Source organism: Rhinolophus sinicus, linkage group LG18, assembly GCF_036562045.2.
Source record: "Rhinolophus sinicus isolate RSC01 linkage group LG18, ASM3656204v1, whole genome shotgun sequence".
Lineage (NCBI taxonomy): Eukaryota > Metazoa > Chordata > Mammalia > Chiroptera > Rhinolophidae > Rhinolophus > Rhinolophus sinicus.
Genome location: NC_133767.1, coordinates 4,046,468 through 4,061,521, shown reverse-complemented (window position 1 = coordinate 4,061,521; position 15,054 = coordinate 4,046,468). Strand labels below are relative to the sequence as shown.

At 47.2% G+C, this 15,054-nt stretch overlaps 1 long non-coding RNA gene across 1 annotated transcript in view; it reads right to left on the bottom strand.

The window, feature by feature from the left end:
- The window catches only part of LOC141569431 (uncharacterized), a 250,202-nt gene that overhangs the window by 79,141 nt on the left and 156,007 nt on the right, over positions 1-15,054 (bottom strand). Inside the window, exon 5 of the long non-coding RNA XR_012493043.1 lies at positions 13,265-13,375. This is a non-coding gene — a long non-coding RNA (uncharacterized LOC141569431). The remainder of the gene's footprint in view (positions 1-13,264; positions 13,376-15,054) is intronic.

Here is a 15,054-nt window from a genome sequence, read left to right as displayed (position 1 = left end):
GCATCTCACTTGTTTACTAGATTAAGGAAGAGGGGTTGTTGGAATGGGTTACACTTTGCTTTTTGGTTCACAAGACGGTTTAGAGTCTCAAATCAATTCCAACTGACTTTCTAAAATGTGTTGAGGGGAAAAAAATGCATGGTGATATATACAATTGCAATGGAAAGACCCGGAAGGAAAAAAGACATTCAGTTTGCTTCAGGAGGAACCCATTCAATCTGTGGAATATGCCTGTCCCTTGTTTTCCTTTTATTTTCTTCCCACTGGAAGGGAGTTTAACCACTTGACTTCTCATTAACATTTTCAAAGTGGGCAAGCGGATAAGCTGATCTCAAACGCTTATTATCTCAGGATAAACCGCCTGTACGTAACCTTACACTGCCCTCCACCACCAGGAACCTGTCATTATACAAGTGATGGTACGTTTTGGAATCATTTGAGTCCCAGTCCCTCTGCCTGTGTGACCTTGGGCAAGTCACTTCCTGTCTTTCTATAGCTCTGTTCCTTTAGCTGTAAAATGCAGATAATAATAAGACTTACTCCGGGGGCAGTATTTTTCAAACTTGTATGATCACAATCCATAATAAGATATGCATTTTACATGAAAGCCAGGACATACGTGCACACACACGTGTACACACACACATTTCTCTCCACACAGATGCACACAGCAGTGCATATGTAGGCACACATCTGAAATTACAATTTCACAAAGTATGAGTTACCTATAACAGATAGGATGCAGTCGCATAGTTTTTATTCTATTTTGGTTTATTTCATGGTTTTAAAAAATAATTTTGGCAACACACGCAATTGACTCTACGACTAATGGATCACAACCCGAAGTCTGAGAAACACTGGTTTGGAGCAGGTGTTGGCAAACTCTGGTGCCAACAGGGCCCAATGCCTGTTTCTGTAAATAAAGCTTTATTGGAACCCAGCCACACTCATTCACCTACCAATATGTGATGACTGCTGTCTTGATGCAGTGACCCTCTGGTCTCCAAAGCTAGAATATTTACTATCTGGCCCTTGAAGGAAAAGTTTGCCCAGCCCAGGGTTCAGAGGATTAAATGGCATCCATCAGTGTAAAAGTCTGAATACAGTGCCTGGTGTATCCAAAGGATTCAGTAAATAACTTTTTTTATCATTATTGTAGGTGGTATTTTTGCTATGACTACAACGAAAGCTAACCAGCCAAGGAAGGGGTTTTCTCATCAAATAAATATGATTAAAAAGTTTCACTTTGGGGGGGGGGGTTAATAACAAACAAGGAACAAAGGCTTCGTAATCTAAGCACCAACTGTCATGCTGAGAGTCATTGGATCTTGTTTTTTCCTCCAAGCTTGAGGTACATAAACGAGCAGAGTCACCTCCCCAAATCAGCACTGACAACCTCCCTACTGCCAGACAGGCCAGCAGACAGAGAGGTTAGAGGTGCTGCATTTCGGCTTTTAAACCCCTCAGATCCCCCCACTGAGGGTGCCCTGCTCTTCTTCCTGCCGTCATTAGAGAATAAGTCCCTGATAAGCGAAGTAAATTAGATGCAGTGACATTCTGCTAATTGAGTCGTCTCCCTCTGCTGGGCTGGGCTGGGCTGGTAATTACCAGCTAATCTTATCAATACGGGAGCTGACTGGCACATAGTGGCTCAGGGAGAGAAGGGTATGGCACCCCCATGTGCCCCAAAGTCTCTCCTTGGGTGACGTGGATATCAAACCGACCTGTCCCACCTGAAACCATCTGAAGGCGCTCAGGCAATAAGGTTTAGAAAAGGGACAAGACGATAGCTCAAGTATGAGGTAGGAGAGGCAGGGGAACATGGCAAGCCTCTAACTAGAAGTTAAAAAGAAGGAAGAAAGGGCCAAGATGACAGATTACACTTTATTAAAGCTGCATTCTCCCCTCTCTCCATCTCCATCAAATTTTATTTCAGGAAAGCACAGGGGCTTTAACAGAGAATAAAAGACTTTAAAATATAAATTAAGTCCTATTTAGCTCAGCACCCTGAGCCAGGCGCGCCAGGTTCTGTCTGAACACATTGCCCAGAAAAGCATTCAGGGCTGGCTTTCAGCTGGATGAACGTCTAGGATTTGCTGACGTCTGGCAGAGGGGTCTGCCTGCCAATCAAATCAAAGCACCTCACCCCCCACCCCACCCCCGAAACCACTGGGTTCTGTCTGAGGATCTCTGCTCCCACTTCTTTCATAGTCACCCTGATAACCATTTGTTAATCACCCAAGGAGCCTAAAGGAGCACGTGGCAAATTGGGATGCAGCCCTCGTTCCTTCTGCTTTTGTTCACCGACAGCCTTCTCAAAGGCCCGGAGAGGCTGACGGGACCCAGATAGAAGAGTTTCAGTAAAAGAAAAGGAGCCCTTCAGGTTGGCAGAAATTAAACTGCTTGGTAGCACCCAGTATGAGCAAGGCTGTGGGGAAACAGTCTCGGTGCATTGGTGGGAATGGAACTGGCTAGATCCTTTCTGCTGGATGGTTCTGGAGGGTGGGGTGAGGGGTTTGTAGCTTGGCAGAAGGTACTAAAATAGTCAATGCACACACCTGTTGATCTAGCAGTTCGACCCCTGGGGTACCAGTAATACTAGAAAATTCTTACGTAGTGATCAGGGCACGGCAAGACGCTGTTCTCCCAGCACTCGATGCATAGCTCCCTCTCGAGAGTCTGTGCTGTCATCTCGACACTGTCCTCCCTCTCAGACGCCCCCCTAAAAATATACCTATTGTCTGAGATTGAGTACCTACTATGTGCTACACACGCGGCTGAGGGGTAGGTTTTCTCACAAACACCCACACCTCGGTGAGGACTAACAGTAACCCCACTTTGCAGATAAGAACGAGGCGGCGTAGCTTTGGCTCAAGGTAACACAGCGAGTGGCTAACCTAGAAGTCAAACCCAGACTGTGGGACGGCAAACAGCCAGCTCGCACCTCCGCCCCATCCCAAAGGGCCTCGAATGTGCACACACAGAGTGGTGCGTGGCTAAAGGGCTTAGGATGCGAGCACACGAGGAGCCGCCTAAACAACCATCCGTGGGAGACCAAGGGCGGCCACGCCGTGAACGCTTTGCAGCTGGGAGGAAGAGGAGTCCAGGTCGTTACCGTTCTGACATGAAACCATCTTCCAGATACAATGTTAAAAGAAAAGGCAAGTTTTATGTAGAGTGTGATCCCACTTACTTTTTTTTTTTTAAAGATGTTTTTAGAGCAAAGTCAGGGTCCCAGCAATACTGAGCAGAAGGTCCAGAGACTTCCCACACGGCCCCTTCCCCCCACACGCACAGCCCCCCTCATTACCAGCGTCCCGCACCACAGTGGGACATTTATCACAACAGATGAACCTACAGGGACACGTCATCAGCACCCACATCCACAGTGTATGTTAGGGTTCACTCTTGGTGTTGTATGTCCTGTGTGTTTGGACAAATGACAGTGACACGTACCCACCATTCAGGTGTCACACGAAGCAGTCTCTGCCCTAAACTCCTCTATGCTCTGCTTATTGATGGCTTCCGCCCCTCCCACCCATGGCAACCTCTGATCTTTTTACCGTCTCTATTTTTGTCTTTTCCAGAATGTCATCAAGTTGGGATCATACAGTAAGTAGCCTTTTCAGACTGGCTTCTGTCACACAGTCATGTGCATGGAAGATTCTTCGTGTCTTCTCACGGCTTGATAACTCACTTCTCTTCAGCATAGTCCGGATGGACCGCAGTTTGTTTATCCATTCACCCTCTGAAGGACATTGGGTTGCTTCCAAGTTTTGGCAATTTTATGAATGCCAATTAGTGTTTATCAATATACATGAAATGATTAGATTAATTACATTATAAATACATCTCTGATGATCATGAATTATACACTAAATGATTAAATGGGTTAAAATGACATTATTTCATAATATTTAATCACTGAATTTACAAAAGTGAAGCTTCAGGGTGTTTGGTTTTTTTTTGTGTTTTTTTTAATTTTGTGAAAGTCAATAGTTAATGACACTAAAAGCTAATGTTTATCGAGCGCTTCAAATGTGCCCAGAATAGTTCTACGCATGCAACATGCACTCATGATCCAATTAATTCTTACAGCAGCCCGGGAACCCAGTACCATAATTATCCCCCATTTCACACTTATGGGCGAGTGAGGAACTTGTCCAGGTTCACAGAGATGCTATGAGATGATGGAGCTGATTCCAACGCAGGCGGCTTCAGAGGGGATGTTGAAAGTGCAGGTGTATGTGTTGTGTAGCCAGGCGACACGCTGTCTGAGGTTTCGTCCAACTATCAGGGGTGTGGCCAACCACAGGACCCAGCCCAGACCAACAAGAACAAGTAAGACGAGGGAAAACCAGGCCCTGATTCTTTCTAAGAAACTCCAGGTCTGGAAGCGTCCACTTCCCAGACCCGCACGCGTTGGTGTCAGCCTCACTGAAGTGTGGTTGATTTCAATTCTGTTCTCCTCGGCCCTTTATTCTCCTGATGTGCGTATTGAAAATCAGCCTCAAAAACGCTTTCATCTTGATGATTGTTAGGGGCTTAGAGCGCGTGACCTCGATCGTCCCTTGTATTGACAGGACGACCAGGTGGGGGAGTCACAGCAAACCCCAGAGACGCCTCAGGCCTTGGGATGAAACGTGGCTGAAGATTAGAGTGTGGTTTGTGAACAGCGTCTCCACAGAAGGGCCCCAAACGCACAGCAGTGACGCCGGAAAAGCCCAGCCAACACATTTAAAATGGATCTGTTTCAAGGTGGCGTTTTGCTTCCTTTCCACTCTGCCGGAATTTGCTTTTATTATCTACCTTTGGCTCCCCTCGTTCAAAGAACATTTGGGTTTGTTTTTTTTTAATCTAATTCTATGTTAAGCTTTCCCCCTCCCTCTTCACTGCTCTCCCCACTCTCCTTCTTGCCTCCCCCAACTCCATTGCCAACTTAAAAAAAAAAAAAAAAGAACTACTGAGCCTCAAAGAGACTCCATCCCATAAAACTTTCCACCCTTTCTGGTGTCAAAGCTAAAACAAAACTGGGTAATGATAAGAGCGAACGGTAAAAAAACTGAACATGAACACCCAAGAGGTGAAAGGGATTTGCCATTTGTTTGAGTTTCCGGCTTGTCCGATGTCCGTGGTGAGTCTGGCTGATGTGACATCGGCCTAGATTCTCACAGCAGCCGCCCAAACAGCAGGCCCAGAACTAAGCGCAGGCAGGAGGCACGAAACGTCAGGGGACACTTACTCTTGAGGCTGTGCAAGTACCCCGGGCACCCCACTTGCCTCGCTCTCGTCCCAGCCCGGCCCCCTCTGCAGCTCCTTCCCTACCTCTCTCCTGTCAGCCTCCCCAGTAGCCAGAGTGATCATTTCAGAGGATGAAAGCTCTCTGACTCCCGCAGGGCTGGGCAGAGCCCTTCAGCTCTGAACCCCCTCCCACCAGCCTCTCCTCCCACCGTCTGAACAGCTCCCAGTCTGGGCTTCACAGCAGCCACTCCTTCTTGCTGGAACAGTCTCCTCTGCCTATTTTTCCAAGCTAACGCCAACTCAGTGTTCAGAGCTCAAGCTCACTGGGAAAAAAATATCAGGGCTGTAGATTTGCAGAGGAGCTGAACTACAGTCCTTGCCCAGCTCTGAAGCTAGCTCGGCCATTGACTGGCATGACCTTGAGCAAGTTACCTCATGTTTCTGGGCTGCAATGTCCTCATCCACACGTTGGTGGTGAGAGGTCCACTTCCTGAACTGGCAGTGGGTTGGGGGTTAAACACAGTGATAAAGAGTCAGATCCTCAGATCAGTGCCGGTGCATTGCATGTGCCGACGCTGTTATGCCACCTTCCCCAGGGCTCTCCGTGAGTCCGCAGGTCTGGGTGAGAAGCCCCTCCCAGGCACTTTTGCAGCATTGCCTGTCGCATCTGTCCCATGGTACCATTTGCATGCACTTAAGTCTGTCTCTCCTTCTGGTCTGCAAGCCTCAAGGCAGGGGCTGGGTCGGTTGTGTTCACCACTGTCCTGCTACCATACTGCCTGGCACATAGTAGGTGCTCAATAAATATGTGCTGACTGCATGAGCCAATAGTACAAGTGACACGGCCACTGGAATGATACCCACCCCAGCTCTGGGACAACAAACAGAAGGTGTATAAAAACCCACTGTGCTCTGCAAGCAGAGTGCTCTGCTGAATTTGAAAGCCTCAAATTGTACCCAATGTGAATTCAACCCCATGTGACTGGGCTGTGTGACCGGCATTGTGCTACGTAATATAAGTTCCTGCCCTCCGTGAGGAGGTAGGGGACATGCTTCACACTGGAAGTCACCATCTTTTCATGCCGAACGAAAAGCTCTGAACTGTATCGTTTCAAGACTTACAGCTTCTTAACCAGCCATAACTGGGTTCAAATCCCACAGCTTCACAACTTGCAAACTGTGTGACCTGAAGCCGGTTACTTAACTTGCCTGAGCTTCTAGGCTTTTCGCCTGTAAAAGACAGATAATAAGAGACAGACCTCAAAGGCCTGCTTGTGTGGAGGAAATGAAAAAATCCGCAGCTCCCCTTAGCACAGGGCCTGGCAAACAGAAAACGCACAGGACGTTTTCACTGTTACTATTATCGCCAACTTCAGCCTCTGGCCGGACGAGATCCAGATAACCTCTTTCTCCCCGCTAATCCTTTCTTGAGGTTTCTTTCTTTTCTTTACTGCTTCACCTTAAAGATGGAGAAACACACATTTAGACCCAGCGCTACTTGGCAGCATGAGGCAAGGCTCATTTTTTTGTAACGAGAAGAGCCCTGGAACACTTTTATTTTGAGCCAGTTGCCAGCGCTGAGCAGCAAGCCTGGCCAGACTTGGGCTTTTGCAGATTCCCTTTCGCTATTTCCGGATGGAGTCTAAGACAAGACTCCATGCCTTCGAATGACCCGTGGCCCTGCGATAACACCATGGGAGTGACTGGTCTTTCGTGGTGGCATTTGAGGGAGTTTAAGACAGTTGCTGTCTCTCTCTCTCAGGAAGGTCTTTCTTGCTGCTCGGTATGTAGTATTGTTTACCTAGGGCACACACACACCAAAGGGCACAAAAGGAAAGGAATTTTAAAAAGGCTTCATTTCTTATGCCTGCGCACATTGTGGGTGGGTACCTGCAGCACAATCTTAAGAAGGGTTCTGAGGCAGCTTCGGGGTTCAGTGGGAAACAGTGTGGATTGATTAGAAAAGTCTGCCCTGAGTGTGTGGGCGGGGAGTGCCAGAACCCAACACCCCTAGATTAAAAGCACTTTCCAGAGACCTAGCCAATTCTGTCTCGTCTGAATAGTCCCCATGCCATTAGGTTGGTGCAAAAGTAATTGCGGTGTAAAGGGTTAAAAATAATTGCACCAACCTGATATTTATGTCTCTCCACCTTACGTTACTTACTGGCTGATTCCATCACAGTGTGGTAGTTAAAAAAAAAAAAAAAATTAAGTTATTGCCCGTTCACATTGATTTCTCTCCCTTCAAAAAGAAGCATGTTTCCAGGATGGTTCGCAGAAGCAGCAAACCCTCTTAGTAACATTTAACGAGGGGCCATACATTACCCGTGAAATCAATAGGCACCTCTCCTGTTCGGAGCATCGTTTGCAAGATCAGGGCCCTTAAGCAACCACATTCCTAATCATAAGGAGGACAGAAGGCATAAAAGACCTTAGTATGTTGAACAAGTTCTATGTGCCAGGTATTGGGCAACTCCCAGACTTGAGCCAGTTAACAGACCCAGACCCCTTGAATGAAAGCGACCCACCCTGTGGTTATTTGCCCAGTTCTGGGACGCATAATTAGAATAGATACACTCAGCCACTGGCAGAACCCCTAAAAATATTTCCTGTTTCTCGGAAACTCACATGGAACTGGACATCCTGTAGTTTTATTTTCCAAGTCTGGCGTCACCTGAAGGAACTGCCAGGTGGGGGACAGCACCCAGTGAGGAAGGCTTAGCGGGCAGGAGAGTGGGGGTTTCAGGAAGATTGTGAGCCTAAGCTGGACCTGGCTGGTGAAAACCAAGTGCCAATGGGCATGAAATTCAGTGGAGTGAGGGGCTTGGGAAGCCTCTGGAAATTTTGGTTGCAAAGGAGCCCATGTGTCTCCAGCCCAAAAAAGACACAAAAACTACAGCCCAAACCAAAGAGAACCTTTGCAGCCCTTCCTAGCTGATTACAGACCTGTATCAGGTCTGGTGAGTATAAAACAAATGGTTTGGAAGTGATACTTTTAAACGATCATGGGCGCAGTGGAATATTCACATGGACGGAGTTTAATTTTCCTTTGCGTTGATGTAATCGCCCCCTTTGGGAACTGGCTGCTTGGACTATGCGCCTGGACCACGAGAAGAGTTTAAAATGCTTAAAGCAGTTTGGATGGTTGGTTGCAGAAAGAGCTAACCACAAGCTAGTTGGACGGTACTTATACCAAAGGACCCAAAACTGCACCCACCGTTTGTCCCAGGAATTCCTCCTGGGACAATTTATCCTAAAGCAAAACCTGGCTGACTGCATAAAGATGCATGGACGAGGGTGTTACAGCAACGATGAGGTGAAAAGCCGGAAATCGCCTGTACGCTCAGGAAAGGGGAGCAGCGTTGAAACTTGCCTACAATGGATCGCTAGGCAGCCGTTAAAAAGGATCATGTGGGTTTGTTTTAATACAGGAAAAATGTTCCCAATCTACTGCTAAATGAAAAACAAATTATACAGCTAGATCTAGTGTGACCCTCTTTTTTGTCTAAATAGTAAAAGCACACGCGAGGAGCAGAAGAAAGATGAAGGGAAAGAAATCCACAGATGTGGTTTCTGGGGAGGTTTGACGAGTGGCCGTGAACTGGACCGTGGGTCTTGCTCTGTTTTGGCTTGTCTGTATTTCTCAAGTTCTTCTACAATAAACATGGCTTTCTTAAGTAACTGAGGCCTTTTAAAGAAACTAATACAAAGCTGCCAGGGCTTCGCGGGAAATGGGAACGTGCAGACCCTTCCGTTCACAACTTGGCGCCCCAGGAGCGCTCAGGGGTGGTAAAGGCTGCAGAGAGATTCCCCAGAAACGCTGGTTCTATTACAGCAGCGCGTCTCCTCCGTCTTCATCCCCCTAACGTCCTCATCTCACACCCAGAATGCACTCGGTGCTCATTGGGGCAGAGTGACGGGGACAGGCCCCCCCCACACACACCATTATTCCTGCTTGGTCCTCTTCCTGCCCCGTTTCCAGTGCCCCTAAGGTTACGGTTATGGCTTTGGGACAGCAAATCATGCTCACCATGCAGACCATTCACAGTTTGGTTTTCTTTAGTACTCACTGGGGTGACATTGGTTAGTAAAAGTATATAGATTTCAAGGGTACATTTCTATGCTGCATCACCTGTATGCCACACTGTGTACTCACCACCTAGAGTCAGTTCTCTTTCCATCACCACATCTTGGACCCCCGTTACCCTCTTTTACCTCCCCCCAGCCCCCTTACCCTCTGGTAACCACTAAACTGTTGTCTTGTGTCTATGGGTTTTTGCTTGTCTTGTTCGTTTGTTGCTCAGTTCTATACCCCACATAGGAGTGAAGTCACGTCGTCCTGCTTGGTTTTCATAATCACCCATGTCGTGTTACTCTCCTAGCCCTCCCTCCCTCCCTGTCACTTTTCAAACCATTTCAGTCTGTGACCCTCTTCCCACAGGCCCAGAGAGCTCTGGGTGGCAGCATTTTCTGGACTGGGCTCCCGCCTCCCTTCTGAACCCCAAACCTGGTGGTCTCCATCCTTGCTGCATCTTAGAATCCCCTGGGAAGGCTTCTTAAAACTATGATGCCAAGGCCTTACCCCCGAGCTTCTGATGTATTTGGTCTACAGTGAGGAGCGTTTGAAACTCTTTCCCCAAGGGAACCTAATGCTCTGAGAAGCTTGGTGGATGCCCTGGAACCCGCCTGGTAACTTCAGGTCTAGAAGGAGTAATGTCTGGGGTGAAAAGGCTTCTGCAGAGGGGCCCCCTGGGCCTCTGCTTTGTGCCCAGATGGACCTGATTTGCAAGCCCACTGCCTTAAACCAGCCTTTGCAATCAAAAATGTTGCTCTCACTACGGCTACCATCCAGCTGTAGGGGAGGCCGCGTCAGCCGTGAAATTCCCACTTGACGTGTCCCTGAACTGGCCGGTCTGCAGTTTCCCTCCTAATACGCGGACCACCGGGTATGAGTCTCTCCTGCTGTCACTCAGAAGCGGAGCCGGGAAGCTGACAAGAATCCACCCTGCTCCCCCAGAATGCTCACCACGTTCCGTCGGGTCAATGCAAGCTTTCTTCTCTCCCCCCACCTTTCTTTCTTCTCTCTCCTCCATCAGGACCTCGTCATCTTTTGCCTGGACCGCACACCAGCCTCCGAACCAGCCTCCCTCCCATCCTTGCCCCATCCATCCATTTCCTTCTAGACTAATTTCTCCCTGACCATGTCAGTCCCCTGCACAAAAGCCTTCAATAGCTCCCTCCCAACTGCCTGACTTACAACATCACCAGCAAGAACAACCATTATGAAACCAATTCTAATGGTTACACATTTTTTGAGTTGCTACTACGTACCAGGTACTATGCTAACTAAGCATGTTACCTGCACCACCTCATTTGCCAAAACGTGTTGTGGACATTTTCAAACATACCAAAAAAAAGGCGAAAGAATAGCACAGGCCCCCACTCTCGTCTAAAATCCAAAACGCTCCGAAATCCAGAAGTTTATCACCAATTAGTGCTAAAACTCATTTGGTAGCAAAACCTGGGCTGAATAAGTGCAGAATTACCTACGTTTTTATTTAGTCCACGTGTCACTACACATTTATTAATCCAAGTCATCAGTTAACATCATAGGTAGGTTCATGGAAAGTGCAACTTTAAATGAAATGATGTAAAATGAAACCAGTGCTACCACAGGCTAGTTGATCTAAACAAGAGTTAAATTCCCACAGCATTATTTCTGGTCACAAAAACATCACCAAACTTCTAAAGAAAGACCCAGAACACTTCTAATATAAAAGACTGCAATAAATGTGAGCTGTTCATACATTTAAGAAAGATGCATAAAAATAAGTCAGGTCATTATGTTCCAACCCGCCGGTTCCAGTTCAGGGCCGCTGGTGGCTGGAGCCTCTCCTGGCCATTCAGCTCGGCCGGTGGGACCCACCTGGACAGGATGCCCGTCCATCACAGGGCCACGCCCACCCGCACTCACTGGGAAAATGCAGATAGGCCAGTTCACCTCAAGTGCCCATCCTTGGGATGTGCGAGGAAGCTGGAGCACCCCGAGAACACCCACGCAAACGGGGAGACCATGTAAACCACACAGACAGCGGCCCCGGCCTGGAGCCGATTTTTTTCTCAACATTATAATGAAACAACGTTGAACGAAACGTCATCTGAAGACCTGCTGTATTTGATCACGGGTGCTGTCAGAGCCCCATGGAGAATATACAGTGCATGCACCTGGAAGCCTTTCTAACATCTGGAAACATCTGAATTCAAAAGCACAGGATTTTAGCATCAGGAATTGTATACCTGCAAAACGAGTACCTATACACCCGCAACTTAGATTCACCAACTGTTAGCGTTTTGACATCTTTGTTTTTCCATCAATCTCTAAACACAGATGACGCTACAGCTAGAGCAGGATGGGGAGATGGAGATGGAGATGAAGACGGTTGTGGCCCCAGAAAAGACACAATACCCACATCAAATTCCTGGGGCACTCTGTTACCTTATTTGGAAAAGCGGTCTTTGCAGATTTAATTAAGGATCTTGAGATGAGGTCATCCTGAATGGTCCAGTGACAGGTGTCCTTGTAAGAGACACACAGACGGAAGAGAGCTGGCAACATGCAAACAGAGGCAGAGATGAGGGTGACGTGGCCCCCAGCAAAGGGAAGGGAAGGACATCAGCAGTGGGAAAGACAAGAAAGGGCCTTCCTTGAGAGCTTCCAGAAGGAGTGTGGCACCTGCTGACACCTTCATCTCAGACGTCTGGCCTCCAGGACTTTGAGACAATACATTTTAGTTTCAACCCTCCCAGTTAGTGGTAATTCGTCACGGCAGCCCCAGCGAAGTAACGCAGATTTAAATACAGATACGGACGTTGACATAGCTGTAGCCATCGGGTGAACCATTTGGAAATACATACAGCCCTGAGGATGCCTCACTGCTAAACCCTTCAGTGTACGCATCTTGGCGAACCCTCCCCAGAGCCCTGGGAGATACGTTACTGTACCCATTTCAGAGGCCAGGAAACAGAGGCACGTAGCAGGTATGCCCAGCTCCATTTCTTGCCACTCCCAGAGTGCAACGCAGAGCAAAAGGACTGCACCTGACCTGCCACCAAATGTACAAGCAAACCTTCCAGGAGAACTTAAGGAAGTGGGAAAGCCCAGCAGGAAGAAGGGGTGAGGGGAGAAATCACCCTGGGGACTCCTGGCCGGGGAGCAGGCGTGCTCAAGCCGGCCAGCGTGCGAGTGGCACCAGTCAGCTTCTGACAGTGCTCTGTCTTACCTGTCCCCAAGCCCTTGGAGTAGCCAGGGTCAGCCAATGACATGACAGGGCTGGGATGGCTGCCTCCTCAGTGGCGACGCCTGTGTTTGTCTGGGCGACGTGACACAGGCAAATACTGCTACTGGGTCAGCTGCACTGAGATTGGAGCTGGCTGAGGAACTAACAAGCTCGTAAATTGGAGAGGAATCAGACTATCAGATGGCAGAGGCAGGACACACAACGGGCAACCACTGGAGTCTGCCATAACTCAGGGGAAGCACAGCGTTTTCCCAGGAAGAGGTCATTTGAAGAGCAAATCAAATCAACATGCTTATTTAGGGGATAATTTATGGCTCTATTAGCAAAGTACCCCACGAGGCTGTCATGGGGAGCCGGCAGAAGAGGACACATCATCTGTCTTTCAACCTACAAAGCGCGGTCCCCTTGGGGACAAGAGCCTTCTGGCACTTTCAGTGGGAGGGCTCGGAAAACCTTGCCAAGGGACAATCTGTGAAGAGCCTTACGGATCCTGCTGGGAGCTGCAAGGAGAGAGCAAACCAAGCAGATTCTCCCCAGTCACTCCCAATTCGACCAGAGAAACGACTAGTTTATATAAGGAAGTCTAAACAATTCCATTTAGTGTAAGGAGCTGTGCTGTTAAAAAACAAAATTGTTTTTTTTTGGAAACCCATCGCACATCTTTTTCAGCTAAGCCACTGCGGTCAGCAACAAGATTCCTTCAACGGTCACACATAAGCACCTACCATGTCACTGGCACCTGCAGTCGGCCAGGTACTGGAGACGAGGCGTGAACAAAGCAAGTGTGATCCCCGGCTTGGCTTGTCGCAGCGGACGGTCTCCTGGGCAGAGAGACACTGGGAAAAAAAGAATTCACAAACAAATAGGTAAGTTGTGATATGTTCGATACAGGAAAAGGGAAATATAAGACAGAATAACAGCAGGGAAGGGGTGAGTGGCCAGAGAAAGCTTCTGAGAAGAAGCAACATTTAAATAGAAACCAGAATTGGAATGGGAATTAGTTGGCAAAAGAAAATGGATTTGTGAGGAGACGTGGACAGTTCCTAAAATGTTACAACTTTCTCTGAACAGCCCATCCACGCGTAGAGGGAGTAAGGCAGCCCTTAGCACATAAACACCCCACATTTAAAAAATTTTGTTTAAACTTTTGTATTAACGGGGCTGCTTTCCCTCACATATACCCAGTGCCAACGCCCTGGGTGACACTGAATGTGTTGGAAGGACTCCAAGGCAACGACCCTGATTATGACATTTGCACAGTGTAGCTTCCATGTGACGGGTGCTTGAGAGCGTGAACAGCAGTGCCAGGCTACCTGGGTCTGAAGCCTAGCTCTGCCACTTACTAGCTGTTCGACCTCGGGTGAGTGGCTTAACCTCTCTGTGCATGCATTTCCTCACCTCTAAAATAGTACCTCATAATGTTGGTATGAGGCTTGAATTATTAATATTTGTAAGTGATACACAGTAAGAGCTATAGGACTGCTTGATGAGTAGATTATAGCAAAATGCTTTTTTACTTTTAAAAAGTTTACATAGGGGAAGCACAAAGAACTATATATAAATAACCATGTACTCACCAAAGTTGAGAAAATCTCATCGGTGTGTTTGTCTGTGTGTGTTTGTGTGTGTGTGTGTGTGTGTGTGTGTGTGTGTGTGTAGAGTAACCCAGTCTCCTAGGGTCTCACCCAAGATACTTCCCTTGCCCATTACAATGAATTTTTTTATTTGTTGTTTTTGTTTATTTCAGTCATTTGACTTACTAAACTAATACAATTCAAAGCTTATCTAACAGATTATCATTTTATTTTTTAAGTTTATTGGGGCGACAATTGTTACTAAAGTTACACAGATTTCAGGTGTACAATTCTGTATTACATTATCTATATCTCACATTGTGTGTTCACCACCCAGAGTCAGTTCTCTTTCCATCACCATGTATTAGAGCCTGTTTACCCTCTTCTAGAGCCCCGCTCCCCCCTTACTCTCTGGTTTGATATGTATGTATCCTAGTCAATGTTTTTATGATCTATTACCTACACGTACCTATAAACCATATTTAGTATATGTAGTATTTGTTTATAAAAATAGGATATCATGCATATCAATTTGGAACTTGCATTTCCACCCAACGTTATGTTTGAATATCCATGCATGTTGAGACACATCTAGTTGAATTATTTTAACAGCTGTCTAGTATCCCAATGGATAATTTATTTATCCATTCCCCTCCTAATGGACAGCCAGGTTGCTCCCAGTTTTTTATGATCACAAACACTACCACATAACTGCTTTTGAACTTGCTCCTCAGGAATATGAATAAGAGTTTCGAAAGTTACACCTAGACGTGTACTTGGAACTGTCACCACCAGGTCAGTGGTTAGTTGAATCTTCAACTTGACCCAACTTGACCCAAATTGCTCTCTGCAGTGGTTGCACCAATTTTCCCTCCCACCAGCAGTGTCTATCAAAGGGTTAAATCTGGATCCTTTCAGCCTGGAATAACTGTGGCCCAAGA